The sequence below is a fragment of the Pelophylax lessonae genome, assembly GCF_965119305.1.
Source record: "Pelophylax lessonae genome assembly, chromosome: 10".
NCBI lineage: Eukaryota > Metazoa > Chordata > Amphibia > Anura > Ranidae > Pelophylax > Pelophylax lessonae.
The window spans coordinates 155,033,219-155,050,078 of NC_138777.1; positions in this window are offsets into that span (position 1 = coordinate 155,033,219).

The window sequence follows — 16,860 nt, forward strand, 5'->3', positions numbered from 1 at the left end:
TTTAAACCCAAAAACAAAAATGTAGTATGTAATGAAAAAATGTTTTACACATATATAATAATAATAATATACAATTTTATTCACTTATGTAAAACATTTGTCCCAAAAGGAAAGCAAACAATTTCTATAACGCCTAAAAAGTGTTAGCAGGAGTTCAGCTTTAAAGTGAAAGTTCATCATACAACTAAAATCTCTAAAACTACTTGCATCTACAATGTGAAACTAACCTATCTAACCCTGTAAAGTGAAAATCGCTATACATAGCTTTCCTGAAGCTGCTCTGATCTCCAGCGGTGGAAGCTGGGTGCAGGAGACTGGGAAATAGGAAGGGCTGGGAAATACCTGGGAAGTGATGTTATCCATAGAGATACTATAAGGCTTCCGTTACAGATGACAGCTCAGTGTGGGACCAGACCGACTTCAGAAAAGCTATGTATAGCGATTTCTTCTTTACAGGGCTAGTTAGGTTAGTTTTAGATGCATGTCCATGTCGAGATTTTAGTTTTACCCTGAAATTCTACTTTAATTTGTTAGTCAGGTCCATCTAAATCTGTTGGCTCATCTAACAATACTCTCTCTCCAGACTAAAGCCTAGTACACATGGGCCGAATGTCGGGCATCATCGGCCGCCTCAATAGAAACTGGTGGACATTCAGCCTGTGTGAATGGCAGCCAGGTTGGTTTCTGTCGAAGGCTCATGACCAAAAATGGTCTGCCGACCGGCTCCCTATAATCGCTCTCAGCCGATGGCTGAGAGTGCTGACCAGAGTGTTCTGGTAGGAGGCCGTTCTCTTGTTAGAACACAATAGCATAGCAGGGGAGATCGCTGTACTAACATTGGATTCTGAGAGGTCAGTAAACTAGTGGTGTGTACTAGACTGACATTGGATTGTTGGTACAGCCGCTCTGACCTGAGATGTCAGTAAACTAGTGGTGTGTACTAGGCTGACATTGGATTGTTAGTACAGCGGCTCTAACCCGAGATGTTAGTAAACTAGTGGTGTGTACTAGGCTGACATTGGATTGTTAGTACAGCGGCTCTGACCTGAGATGTCAGTAAACTAGTGGTGTGTACTAGGCTGACATTGGATTGTTAGTACAGTGGCTCTGACCTGAGATGTCAGTAAACTAGTGGTGTGTGCTAGGCTGACATTGGATTGTTAGTACAGCGGCTCTAACCCGAGATGTTAGTAAACTAGTGGTGTGTACTAGGCTGACATTGGATTGTTAGTACAGTGGCTCTGACCTGAGATGTCAGTAAACTAGTGGTGTGTGCTAGGCTGACATTGGATTGTTAGTACAGCGGCTCTGACCCGAGATGTCATTAAACTAGTGGTGTGTACTAGGCTGACATTGGATTGTTAGTACAGCGGCTCTGACCCGAGATGTCAGTAAACTAGTGGTGTGTACTAGGCTGACATTGGATTGTTAGTACAGCGGCTCTGACCCGAGATGTCAGGAAACTAGTGGTGTGTACTAGGCTGACATTGGATTGTTAGTACAGCGGCTCTGACCTGAGATGTCAGTAAACTAGTGGTGTGTACTAGGCTGACATTGGATTGTTAGTACAGCGGCTATAACCCGAGATGTTAGTAAACTAGTGGTGTGTACTAGGCTGACATTGGATTGTTAGTACAGTGGCTCTGACCTGAGATGTCAGTAAACTAGTGGTGTGTGCTAGGCTGACATTGGATTGTTAGTACAGTGGCTCTGACCTGAGATGTCAGTAAACTAGTGGTGTGTACTAGGCTGACATTGGATTGTTAGTACAGCGGCTATAACCCGAGATGTTAGTAAACTAGTGGTGTGTACTAGGCTGACATTGGATTGTTAGTACAGTGGCTCTGACCTGAGATGTCAGTAAACTAGTGGTGTGTGCTAGGCTGACATTGGATTGTTAGTACAGCGGCTCTGACCTGAGATGTCAGTAAACTAGTGGTGTGTGCTAGGCTGAACAATTCTGCTGTCCAAAGGTGCCTCTGTTGCTTCTTCATAAGAGTGGAGACACCCTATGACAGGAAGTGTGCTATACACTAGAACTCCAGTTGGAAATAAAGGAAAAAGAAAGCCTCAAAAAGAAAATGAATGCAGCCATCTTATTTAAAATTAATGCACTTACTGTTGTAAAATAAATAAGATGCACTGTTTTTAAACTGAGATATTATCTTAAAACTAATTGGGTAACAAATGCAATAAACAATGTGCAATAGGAAAATCAAATAATAGTGAATGTTCAATTGGCTAGTGTCACTAGATAAGTGAAAAACTCTTGTTGCCTACAATGGTGTATCAAGTGAATTACATCAAAAATATTTTTTTGTGAATAAGTAGCCACGAGCTGTTCACAAAAAATGACAAATAATAAATGGTGCAAAAAGATCATAAATAGAATAAATTTGAAATAATTAGAATAAAATTGAAATGTGCTCCACAATTCAATGTGTTTAGTGAAAAGATGATGCTCCAACTTTCCCACATGCAAATACAACAAACTGTTTGTAGTGCAGCTAAAATAATCCACAGCTGTGCTCTATATGTGAAAATTGGCCGCTTACTAAATTAAATGATCCCACCAAGAGATCATATGCGTGTGAGTGGAAGCGCTTTTGAAGTGGTCAGCCAGCTTCAGGGAATGTATCCAGGCTTATGGTGCTCCTTAATCTCGTTAATCACATCATGTGGTTATAAAAGCTAATGGAAGACGCTTACAGTGCATGAATATGTAAAAATCTGGTTTATTAAATAAAAATTGCACTTGCATCAAGGACAATGAATTAGAGCGATATGGAACAAAATGTTGCACAGCCGCCTGCAGTTCAGTCCACACTATTTGAAGTCATTTTGCTAGCTCCAATCCTTGAATTGAGGCTACTTATTCACAAAAAAAAATATTTTTGATGTAATTCACTTGATACACCATTCTAGGCAACAAGAGTTTCACTTAAAATGATCTGCCAAAAATAGGGTTTTCAGCAGTGGGCCGAAAGAAAAAAAAAGGGGGGGGGGGATAATGGCTGCTGAAGAAGATGCCCACTATTTAGCCACAATTTTACCTTGCTTATGATGTTTTTTTTTTTTTTATAGGTATGTTACCAAAATGCATCAAAAATGCAACATGGGTGCATTTTTGATGCGCTCTTGCTGCGTTTTCAATGCATTTCAATGGGGAGGTGCTTTTGGTGGGTTTTTTTTTTTTAACTGACAAAATATGCACCAAGCAGGCTTTTTTAACACAGCTTCAAAAAGTTGCCAATAATGTCCGAAAATAAATCCATAATCATTTAAATTCACAATATTAATTAAAAAGTCGAATATAACATATTTATAAAAATATATATATACTGTCTATATTTTAAAATAGTAAATATCGGGTTCGGCCAAGTGCATCCTAAGGCCCCTTTCACACAGGGGAGTCAGACGGACTCTGTTTTTCTCAGCGGGGGATCGATCCGCCGATTCCCCTGCTGAGCAGACAGATGGCTGCTCTGTCTCCGGGCTGTGTGCGGAGACAGAGCTGTCGGGTCCCTGCTGTTCTCTATGGGGGAATCGGATGGGAATGGACCGTCTGTCCGTTCTTATCCGCTCGGCTGGATGGAAGGAAAATAGGGGTTCCATCCATCCAGATTTGAGGGATCGGATGGGATGTCAGCGGACATGTCTCTGCTGATATCCGATGCCCCATAGAGATACATGGGGCATCCGTTCAGATCCGCCTGAAAAACGGACAGGCGGATCTGAACAGTCCGCCTGTGTGACAGAGGCCTAAATTTTTGATTTTGGTGCACTATTAGAAATAGAACAAGAAAATTGTTTAATGTATGGCCCGCTTTAAACCATGTCCGTTGGGTGTCACATCAGTTTTGTTAAAGCATGCTGTGCAGAAGGTAAAACACCTGCATTCACTTTTAATTTTGTATGATTACACCTTATGTAGAGCCTTTAACGAAATTGTATAACCAAACTACCTACTAGTATACTATAAGGGACAAGTACAGGCAAAACACAATTCAGTAGGTTATGTCAATTTAAAAGATTTTTTTTTTTTTGGGGGAGGTTGCTTTTGTGAAATCTGCACAGCTCTCTATTAGAGGCAGAGCAATTCAACATCCGTAGGGAGACGCTAATTTAAAAACTAATTGGGCATGAAAATGTTATTGCAGCTCACATTTAAAGAAACAGACCCGACCTGACACTTTTTTGTTGGTTTGCTTATACTTATAGTAAACAGAAAAAAAAAAAAAAATAGAATACGGTTTTGTAAGGTATTAAGCAGAATTGTACTTTTCATTACAATTTTTGGCTTTTATGCAATTGAAGTCTCTAGAAGGGTTCTTTGTTAGGAGTTGCAGCATTCCGAGTCTCTTCACTACCTCTCATGAGGAATAAATGCATCCTAAAACACACCTGTTCTTACCAATACAGCATAGGTAGCCTCCAGCACTACAATGTAGGCACCAGTTGTGTCTTCACACACCTTTCACACCCGTTAGTCTGCAACCATTTTATCCTAAGGCCCCTTTCACACACTTCGTCCATGGGACGGAGTCCATTTTTCTCAGCGGGGGATTGATCCGCCGATCCCCCGCTAAGCAGGAGGATGACAGCTGTGTCTCAGCTGTCAGTTCCCCATGCATCTCTATGGGGGAAATCAGATGGGAACGGACCGTCGGCCCATTCTCATCCAATCCGATCGACGGATGGAAAATAGGGTTTCCATCCGTCCAGATTTGACAGATCGGATGTCAGCGGACATGTCTCCGCTGACATCCGATGCCCCATAGGGATGCATGGAGGGACCGTTCAGATCCGCCAAAAAAACGGACAGGCGAATCTGAACGGTCCGCCTGTGTGAAAGAGCCCTAAGTCTCAGGCTGCTCTAACTAGCTAGGTCTGCTAGCTCCAGCAACATGCTTGAAAAAAAAAAAAAAAAAGAAAAACTGCTCCCCACCCCTACCCACATGTACCTTTTGGTCACCACTTTGATAAGCAGACTTAACTGCCATTAGGATTATGTAGAGGGCGATGGAGGAGGTAGTTAAACAACACTAGGAAGAGCAGTATTAAACTTGAAAATTAATGTATCTAAGGTATGTGCAGCAGACACTACTTGTTGCCTGCATTGTGTTGCCTGAGCTTAGCAGTAATTTTTACTTTAAAGTGTAAGTTTACCTTTATAGAAAATCTGTAAGATGACCAAACACTGAACCCCCATCCCCATCCCCCCCCCCCCGTCCCACTGTACCAGTGTGTGGCGACCCACTGCTGTCAGGCACCGGGATGCCGCTTTACCTGTCTGGGAATTTGAAATCCAAATGGCCTTATCTCAGATCTGTACCTCTTTACAGACAAGAGGCATTCTAACATAGATGGTGCTGATCAATCAGAACCCATGTAGGCCATCCTGTAAGAGCTGCAAGGAGGGAAAGGCTGGAGGATTTCAGATTTCTAGACTGGGGAAACAGCGTCCCTGTGGCTGACAGTGGGGGATCGTAGGACACTGGTACAGTGGGACCCGGGGGATTGGGAGGGGGTCCAGTGTAAGGTCACCTTAGAGATTTTCTGTAAAGATGAAATTACACTTTAATGTCAGTTTAAAGCCGAAATTCAGGGATAATAAAATTACAACATTAGAATGATAAACACTTCGAATCTTGGCCGGTTCAACAGGAGTCGGCTGAGATATGAACCATGTATGGGCAGGTTGAATGTACCCAAGCTGATCGATCAATTTGCGTACAACCAGCCTGTCAGATTTTGTATACGATTATTGCTATTATAGTTGCTAGCAATATTCACCTGCCCCCCTGCTGAAAGAACACAATGGCTCTGCGGGAAGGATTGATGGGGGAATGAAGCAATATTCTTTCCTGCAACCCATGGTTGTAAGAACAAAAATCACTCTGTCTATGGTTGGCCTTAGATTGCACCATACACCCATAAAAAAGGTGGCCTTCCTGTCTGACAATGTCCCCATTTCCTGTGGTTGAAAAATATCAATGCTGTCCACTCTCTGTAAGCAAGGTGACCCACCTAATCATTGCCCATTCTGCAGTTACAGCAAACATGTGCATGTGGATCCTTATTCTTGATTTAGGGCCTGAAGAATTATTTGAGCCCCTGTAATGATGTCACAGGGGCTAAGAAAAGGAACATATTGGAACATGGTTAGTAAACAATGCTCAGCAAAGAGTGGTGGGTGTGGCATTTTAGCTGCTGCTCAGATACCGGCTATAATCTTCTGAAATCACAAACTCAAACCTTCATATGGTCACTTTATGTGATAAAAGCAACAAAAATGCAAAACTTACCGTATTCTTTTTTAGCAAAAATTTGAAACCAGGGTTCTTAATTCTGAAAGAAAATAGAAAATTGATTAGAGGAAGGCATTATATATGAAACCTATAATAATACAATACACTTGGTATTACCTGACAAAGAATGGAATGCACTATACCTTTCAATATTGTATTAACATCTAGGATATTAACTTTATCTGAGAACATACAGGTGCATCCTAAAAAATTTGAATATCATCAAAAAGTTAATTTATTTCAATAATTCAATTCAAAAAGTGAAACTCCTATTTTATATAGATGTATTACACAGAGTGAAAAATTCAGTATCTCAAAACATTTGAATACATAAGACCAATAAATAAAAAAAAGATTTTTAATACAAAAATGTTGGCTTACTGAAAAGTATGTCCATGTGCAGTATAGTATGCACTTGGTCTGGGCTCCTTTTGCATGAAATACTGCATCAATGCAGCGTGGCATGGAGGCGATCAGCCTGTGGCAGTGCTGAGGTGTTATGGAAGCCCAGGTTGCTTTGATAGTGGCCTTCGGCTCATCTGCATTGTTGGGTCTGGAGTCTCATCTTTCTCTTAACAATATCCCACAGGGGTTTAGGTCAGGCGAGTTTGCTGGCCAATCAAGCACAGTGATACCATGATCATTAAACCAGGTATCGGTACTTTTGACAGTGTGGGCAGGTACCAAGTCCTGCTGGAAAATGAAATTAGCATATCCATAAAGCTGTTCAGCAGAGGGAAGCATTACATGCTCTAGAATATCCTGGTAGAGGATTGTGTTGACTTAATAACTTAACTTAATAAAACACAGTGGACCAACACCAGCAGATGACATGGCTCCCCAGATGATCACTGACTGTGGAAACCTCACACTGGACCTCATGCAACTTGGATTCTGTGCCTCTCCACTCTTTCTTCAGCCTCTGGGACAAAAGCCTAAAGTAACTGAGGACATAGATTTATTAGTCCCTTTCTTTGCAGCCTCAGCTGTACAGATGAAAGAATAGGAAGCACTCTCCCTGCTCATTCACAAACTGAAGCATTGTAAACAGTTTACTATGCTTTAGTGATGAATGGACACAGAAGTGATTGGTACCAATCACTCACTGTGTTCATTCAGGAAAAGAAGGGGCCAGTAAATGCCATCCCCCTGTGTGCTGGGGGGGGAGAGGAGGGAAGCCGGAAGAGCTGCAGATAAAAGGGGCACACAGGGGGGTCTAGACAACAGATGGAAGGGGCGCAAGTGCTAGAACCAATCCCCTTGCAGTGAAGCGGGAGGGAGGTAAAGAAAGAGAAGCTGGCAGCGCTGGAGTGGGAGACAGACGAGAATCAGGATCTGCAATAAGACAGTACAGCTGGCCCTCCTGGGCAGCAAGTACCTGGACCCCCTTTTGAACTGATGAGGCCTGGGTCCAGTACAAGAAGGCTGGCTTACTTACTGCCTTATCAGCGGCCATGCATTGACATACTTTTCAGTAAGCCAATATTTCTGTGTTAAAAAATTTTTTTTTTTATTGGTCTTATGTATTATTCTAATTTTCTGAGATACTGAATTTTGGGTTTTCACTAGCTGTAAGCCATAATCATCAAAATTAAAAGAAAGAAATGCTTGAAATGTATCACTGTGTGTGACGCATCTAGGTAAAATATATGAGTTTTACTTTTTGACTTTAAATTACTAAAATAAACTTTTTGCTGATATTCTAATTTTATGAGATGCACCTGTATGTACATCAGCTATGGTAGTACCTTTGACAACAGTAGCAAGTACATACCACAGGGGAACAAATTTCCAAGAACAAAGAGTAACCAATATAGTTGAATAGGCAGGGCTGGCCCTACCATGGGACCCGTTGGGATCATGGGACCCAGGTGGCACTTAGAGAGGGGCGGCCCCCGACCACCTCTTCTCTTCTTTGGATCATACTCAAGTAAAAAAAAAAAGGTCTGCGGCCGGCCTGGCATGGACCGCCACCGCTGCTCGGGAAAGCCCGTAAACGTTCGGCTATTTCCGGGAATAGCCGAACATGAACAGTGCATGCGCGGCGCCATTTTTAAATCCTAAGGTGCCATTAGGAACAGGTAAGTGAGACTGCTCCGCAGCCACGCTACCTGCCATTATGCAGGGCTGTGGGCATACTACAGAAGATGCAGTGCTGCGGGCATTCTCTTGTACCATGCCCGCAGCCCTGCATTCTCCTCTACCATGCCCACAGCACTGCATTCTCTTGCACCATGCCCGCAGCCCCGCATTCTCTTGCACCATGCCCGCAGCCCCGCATTCTCTTGCACCATGCCCGCATCCCCGCATTCTCTTGCACCATGCCCGCAGCCCCGCATTTTCTTGCACCATGCCTGCAGCCCCGCATTCCCCTGTACCATGCCCGCAGCCCTGCATTCTCCTGTACCATGCCCGCAGCCTCTGCATCTCCTGTACCATGCCCGCAGCCCTGCATTCTCATGTACCATGCCTACAGCCCCGCATTCTTCTGTACTATGCCCGCAGCCCTGCATTCTCCTGTACCATGCCCACAGCCCTGCATTCTCCTGTACCATGCCTACAGCCCTGCATTCTTCTGTATTATGCCCGCAGCACTGCATTCTCCTGTACCATGCCAGCAGCACTGCATTCTCCTGTACCATGCCAGCAGCACTGCATTCTCCTGTACCATGCCCGCAGCACTGCATTCCCCTGTACCATGCCCGCAGCACTGCATTCTCCTGTACCATGCCCGCAGCACTGCAGGGCACTGTGGCACCATAGACAGGAGAAAGCCTGGTGCGCTCATCCGCCCAGTGTCTACTGCTCTGTCCTGCTCCTGCTGTCACTCCGTACACATTCACACCATTCTGACTGCTTTTATAGTCCTATGGAATGTGGGGGCCTTTTGGAGGGCGTGAATTTTTTTTTTTTTTTTGGGGGGGGGAGGGGGGCAGCATTTCATTCTTGGACCCAGGCAGCACAATGTCTTGGGCCAGCCCTGTGAATAGGTACATTTCATATATGAGAATACATAAAGATTGCAAAGATTGCAGATGAAAGCCAAATTGCTAATACATAAAATTCCTAAGGTCCCATTTACACCATATATGTTGGGTAGCTTTACACAACACAGTCTCAATGCATAAACAAGGCAATTGCTTTGAGTTTATAAGTTCAGTTCCCACCACTGTGCTGCAGTGATGTGTGCTGAACAAAAGTAGGACATGCTCTGCTTTTTTCAGGTCAGTGAGCTGTGATGCAGTAGACTACATCGCAACCCATTGTGGTGAATAAAGTTGATTGAAATGTCATTTTAAACATTTCAAAAAAAGCTGAAAACAAGGAAACAGTGTGATGTGTCATTTACAACGCATCAGCACTGCTCCCTTCACTGCAGACACCACTAGCCACTGTAAAACATGGCTGATGGTGTGAATGAGTCTTAAAAAAAAAAAAGAAAAAGTTTATAATGCAAGGACCTTTAAGGGCTTGTTACAGCATGAGCTGACCTGTATTTTTCCCCACTGGATAAACACAGTTATTAAAGCGATTATTTTCTCTGTGCCCTGTTCTCACTGTATCACTGACGTGATGTGTGGAAAAATGCAGTATGTTTTGACTTTTCAAAGGAAATGTGACATGTCAAAAAAATTAGGAAAAAGAAAAAAAAAAAAAAAAGGAAGCAGTGTTAAGCGCTGAAACGATTATTGTACTGCTCCTTGCCAGGGTCAACACCGTCACTAGCCCCTATAGTAAAATGCTACCATCAGGCTAGTATAAATATATTGCAGACAGTAAGCCTCGATTCACACAATCGCGACTTGTCAGGCGACTTGTCAGCCTGACAAGTCGCGCTCCCTCGCGGTCCATTGACTGCTACAGGAAAAAGGGTCCTGTACTACTTCGGGGCGACCTCGGAGCGACTTGCATAGACTTCCATTATGTGAAGTCCATGCAAGTCGCTCCGAAGTCGTGGTGCATGAGAATGCACAAGTCGCCCCCGAAGTAGTACAGAGTCGTGCCGCCCCAGTGTGAACCGACTCGAATGGCCTAAATTATAATAAAGAACTTGTAACTATGTAACTATTTTCCAAACAAAGTCATTATGTTCAATTTACAAAAGCATTAGGTTGCAGTATTTTAACTGCATGCAGTTTTTTCTATTTGTCCAATCAAAAAGTGATTTCTTTATGTAAGGCTTTTCTGCACCAATGTACTATTTTTCTTTTCAATTCAGAAAATTATTACACTGTTTACCAGTAAATGAAATACCACTGGCTTCAAACTGGAATGGAGTTTCAGTGAAGGGTCTACTGAGTCGAGTAGAAGGGACCATTTGGATGGTGATAAATCAGCAGTTATTGCAATAAAATACCGAAAGAAAAAAAAAAGGCAAAAAAAATTCTCATCAAAACGTTCAATTCACATTTTCATATTGGTGTGGAATTTCTACTATTTTAACAGGTATATAGTAAATGTTTAAAGCTTCTTTCTTATCAGTACTTAAAATGGTTTCTTCTCTCAACAGCCCAGCCCGAACTCACAATTATGGGAAACTGTGCAATATGGTAAAACTGTGTACACTGTAATAATCTTTGGGAATTGCGCCTTATGTTTTAGATTGTTGGATACAGTCAGCTGCACAAAACTGGCATGGGGGCCAAAGTGTATCTAGAACCAGGAAATTTTAAACCACTAATCCTGACCTTTCACACGTATATATTATTAGAAGGCGAAGAATGAAAAGCATATAATGGGAAATAGTACAAACCAGAAAAAGATCATGCCTATAGTCTAACATTTCAATGATACAAGTTCAAATCTCAGTAGAAAATTGCTATAAAAGTTATATTTAAAGTTTTCAAAAGTATTTGACAATGCTGCTTAACCACTTGCTGACATGATTAGACACAGCAGAAACCAGACCGCGTGAGGAGCGGGCTTGATCGCCGCCGGCCTCCCGCGATCCTCAGGGAAACTGACAGGAGAGCCGCCTGCCTATGTAAATAAAGCAGACAGCTCTCCTGTCAGACAGGCACAGTGAGATTGTGCGTCTCAGCTAAGCTGAAAGTCCGATCTGTGTGCCTTTTAACTTCTTTCCTGCCAGTGTCATTTATACAGTAACAGTGCAAATTATTTAGCACTGATCACTGTATTGGTGTCACTGGTCCCCAGAAAGTGTCAGTGTCAGATTTGACTGCTGCAATGTCGCAATCCTGCTAAAAATCGCTGATCGCCACCATTACTAATAAAAACATTAAAAAAATGTAAAAGTCCAAAAATCTATCCCACAGTTTGTAAACGCTATACCTCTTGCCCAAACCAATCAATATGCACTTTATGAGATTTTTTTTATCAAAAATGTGTAGCAGAATACAAATTGGCCTAAACTGATATAAAAAATTAGTTTTTTTTATTAGGAATGTTTTATAGTAGAAAGTAAAAAATATTGTATTTTTTAAAATTGTGACATTTTATTTATAGCGCAAAATCTAAAAAAGCAGAGGTGATCAAATACCACCAAAAAAGAAAGCTCTATTTGTGGGAAAAATAGGACATCAATTGTATTTGGGTACAGCGTCGCACGACTGCGCAATTGTTAGTTAAAATAATGCAGTGCCGAATCGCAAAAAAAATGGATTTTTGACTTACTGTAAAATTATTTTCTCTGAAGTTCATTGACAGACGTAGCTCCATTTCTTCTTGACCATCGGGTTATGCTGTCCCCTACAGGAGTAGGACACTAGGCAGAAAAAAACTTTACTACACCTATGGAGCAGTCCTTGCAGGCATACACCCACACACTCTGCTATAGCCCACAGTTTTGATGCAATCAGTGTTTAGAAGAAAAACCCCATAAATAGAAGGGTGGGTGCTGCGTCGGACAATGAACTTCAGAGAAACGGATTTTACGGTAAGTCAAAAATCCAGTTTTCTCTGCCTTCATTGAAAGATGCAGCTCCATATCTTCTTGACCATTGGGACATCCCAAAACTGTATTTGCATGAGGGGTGGGAAAAAACGCAAAGAACATAACTTCCCAAAGGCTAAACTTAGCCAACCAGGTAACATGGAGCTCAACCAGGAATAACCAGAGTTCACCTAGAAACAACATACAGCCTCAAAGAGAATGATTTCTCTTTTAACCACTTACCGGCCGCAACGATCTCCATTTTATTCTCTAAGGTTTTTTCTAAAAAAATATATCATGTTTGGGGGGTCTAAATAGTTTTCTAGCAAAAAAAAAAAAAAAAACAGATTTTAGCTTGCAAACACCAAGTGTCAAAATAGGCCCGGTCTTAAAGTGGTTAAACAGCAGCCTGCAAATCCTTGCGGCCAAAAGAGGCACCCGAGGATGCCCACACATGTAGAATTTTGTGAACCGATGACCAGGTTGCTGCCTTATGGCGAAAAGCCCAAGAGGCACTCGTGCACCCTAGTAGAAAGCGCCTTCACAGGGAAAGGAGGAACCTGACCCTTCAAGCGAATAAGCCTGAACCACCGTCTGCCTGATCCATCTGGATATGGTTGCAGCAGACGCAGTCAATCCTTTTGGAGGTTCTTTGAGGACAAAGACCAGGTCTGATTTCCTGAAAGATTCAGTAGCCGCCAGTTAAATTCTAACTGCCCCGAACCACATCCAAAGAATGCAAAGCAATTTCCTTGGGATGCTTGGGTTTAGGACAGAGTGAAGGCAGCACAATGTCTTCTCATTCAGATGAAAATCAGAAACCACCTTCGGAAGGAACAACTGATGAGGTTGAAGTACAACTTTCTCTCTGTGGACCACCAGATAAGGTGAACGGCAGGACAGCGCCGCCAATTCAGATACTCTGCGGGCATAAGTAATATCCACCAAAAAAGCAACCTTCTGTGACAGCGTAAGCAGAAGAATCTCCCTAATGTTCTCAAAAGGAGGTTTTTTGAAGAACAGATAATACCAAATTAAGATCCCATTGAGGTAGCGGGGATCACCTCAGGAGGAGCCATATAGCAAACCCCTTGCATGCGTAGCTAAAGGGCATTGGAAGAATACAGCCAAAGCCGAAACTTGGCCTTTGATAGTGCTCAAAGCCAACTGCCGTTTAACCCCTTTTTGAAGAAAGGTCAAAATCCTAGCCACAGAACACAGGCAAGGATGCACCTTCAGCGATTTACACCATGAGATGTACGATTTCCATGTACGATAATAAATCTTCCTGGAAGTAGACTTCCTGGCCTTCCAAATCAGAAAGACCTCTGTCCTTCAATACTTGGCTTTCAACAACCACGCAGTTAAAGCCAGCAACTGTACAGCAGGATGGAAGATCCGCCCCTTGAAACAGCAGATCTTCCCTGAGAGGAAGTCTCCAAGGAGCATCGGCGACCAATCTTACCAGATCTGCGTACCAAGACCAGCGAGGCCAATCTGGGGCCACCAGAATGACCGGAATCCCTTCCACCTCTATTCTGCGCAGAAGCCTCGGCAGGAGTTTCAGTGGAGGGAACGCATTGATCAGCCGATACTAAGCCCAAGGAGCCACCAGTGCATTTGTGGCGTCGGTCAGAGGATACCTAGACCTGGCTACAAACCTCTAAACTTTCTTGTTGAGTCGAGAAGCAAACAGGTCTACATCTGGTGTCCCCCACCGGACACACAGGAGGTGAAACACCTCCGAGTGCAGGGGCAACTCCCCCGATCCACCACCTGACTCAGGTAATCCACCTGCCAGTTTTCTACACCTGGTATGTGAACTGCAGAATAGGCTGGAACAAACTTTTCTGCTCATTCCAGGATCTCGGCCACCTTCCAAGCCACCAAGACACTCTTGTTGCCCCCTTGATGATTGATGTAAGCCACGGCTGTGGCATTGTCTGATTGAATCCAAACTGATCAACCCTGTAAACGAGTTGTCCAGTGATTCAGGCAAAGCTTTTTCGCTCTGAGCTCCAGAATATTGATCGGAAGGCTTGACCACAGTCCAATACAGTGGAAGGAAGGACTTGCCCTGGCATAGTGCTAACGAGTGAAGCCACCTTAATAGGGCAGTCCTTGTGTTGTGACTCACCCAAATCATAGCGTCCAAGGGCTTTGGATATTTGTTCCATTTGACAACAATCTCCCTTTGTAAAGGTCTCGCGTGGAACTGAGAAAATGGAACCGCCTCGAAGGTTGACACCATCAGACCCAAGGCCCACATGAAAGACGGCAGAGAGGACAGATGGCTGGCTAACAGCAAATGAATTGCCCCCTGCAACTTTTGCAGCTTATCCAGGGGAAGAAAATCCTCGCCGAAGCAGAGTCCAGAGTCAGGCCCAGATAATCCCGTCTTAAGGATGGTATCAGGGCAGATTTTTTTAAATTGATGTTCCAACCGAACTCTTGCAGAGTCCATACAGTAATTGTCAAATCGCCCAACAGGGCTGAATGCGAGCCTGCTCCTAATAGGAGATCGTCCAAGTACCCCAGTACCGTAATCCCCCGTCGCAGTAATGCCAACACCGGAGCCAACATTTTGGCGAAGACCCAATCGTAAATAGGGATGTGCAGACATGCTTCCTTAATATCTATGGAGGCCAAAAAGTCTCCTTGGTGTAAAGATGCCACTACCATGTGAATGGACTCCATTCGAAACCTCTGTACCCACACAAAGCAGTTAAGAGCCTTGAGGTCCATGATTGGACGTACTTTGCCTTCTTTCCTAGGCACAGCAAACAGGTTTGAATAGAACCCCTGAAAGTGTTCCCGAGAAGGAACCGGCACCATCACCCCTTGTGACAACAGATCTTGTACCACCTCTCTTGGATCCCTTAACCAGTCTGGAGATAGACATAGATTGGATGGAACTTCGCCCATTCTGTGATGTCTGACACCAGATTGATCACAAAGACCGGTTTTAGTGTTGAGCCCGCTAACACATGCAAATGGCGGGACAGACACACAATGCGTCTATGCACGGGGTCTGTAAATACCGGGGACTTCCACCGGGGGGGCCACAGTGGACTTGTTTAGTCTGGAAAATGGATGGTATGATCCACCTTTGGTGACACCTTCCGAGTGGAAATCATTTGCGAAGGGGTAATGCCTTTTAAAGCGCTTAGGCACCATTAACATTTGTTTGATGCGCCCCCACTGTTCATTGACAATGTTGTCAAAAAGTTCCGGACAAGAAAACACCTTGCCCCACTTCTGGGATTTGTGGGTGTCAAAAGACACCTGCGTCCCTGATGCTGTAGACTCGTCCGCCATTTTTAAGGTTTCCCGCACCGACACTAAGTGCCTTCACCAGCACGCTTTCCCACACGGCAGCTGACGAGGAAATGCCCTCCTCACCGTCAGAATGCGAAAACACAAATCCACCAGGATGGTATGCGTCCGCGGCGGCCACATCTACCTCAGAATCTGAGGAAACTACAGAGGCCGGCATTTTTTTAAAAACGAAATCCACTTTTTGACACTAGGCTTTCCAAAACTGCTGTAAAAGCAGCCAGGGGCTGCGACCTGGAGGGTCCCGCAACCACACAGAGGGTCTTGTAGGCGAGATTTCGTCCTGGGACTCCATTAGCACTGAGTATAAAAAAAAAAGCAGTGTAATTTTAAGAAAAGTCGCAAAAAACGCGATCCGCACCACAGCACCAGCGGTACCATAAGTTCCAGCCCTAACACAGCCCGCACCAGGGTGAGTGAGGAATGCCTACAGGGACCCCAGGAACATACCAACAAAACGTCTGGAGGCTTCAGGAACATTCTGTGCAGAGAATAGAAACAATCTGACACAGGAAACAGAAAAACACCTGGGTCATGCCTAGAGCCCCTAGCTTCTCCCTTGCTGTTCAGCAATCGAGGACTTCAAGAAAATGGCCGCCCATTTCAATAAGAAACTTTTTACATTGAAGCAGAGCAGAAAGCCTACAGGAAAATGGCAGCCCCCATGGCATACCATGCAGTCTCCAGGACCCCCAGGGGGGGGGGGGGGGGTCATCAGACAGAGGCATCAGGGGGTCCCCAGGAGGAGACCCCACCAGGACAAAATCTCCCGCCCGCAGAACCGCCGCAGTGGCGGCAATACATCCGCCCTCCAGAGGTAGGAACTGCTTGCGGGGGAAGGGAACAGCCGAGGGGGGCCTGGTATCACCGAGAGGCCAGGGGAACCGAGAGATAATCAAGGGAGGGGTCCACGTCCACCCCAAGACCGCCAGAGGATTGGGGGACACTTACTCACCATACCACGGCATCAGGTGGGCGCCACTCCGAACAGACTACCCTCTCCATCTGGGGTGGTGGTGCTGACACCCAGAGGGTACGCTGCGACTCAGGGCATCCCAGGTCGTGTGCATCCTGGCGAGGTGTTTCACTCGCAGGCCCGCCCCCGTCTATTGAGGCACTGTCGTGGTGTGGCTTAGTGCTGGACTATAAGCTGAAGTTAGAAGTCGATTGGTTACTATGCACAGCTGCACCAGATTCTTTGCACGAAAACGAAGGGTCCTTTCACACGAACGATCCGATCAGATCCGCCTGTCAGTTTTTTAGGTGGATCTGATTGGATCCTCCATGCATCCCTATGGGGCAGCGGATGTCAGCAGAGAC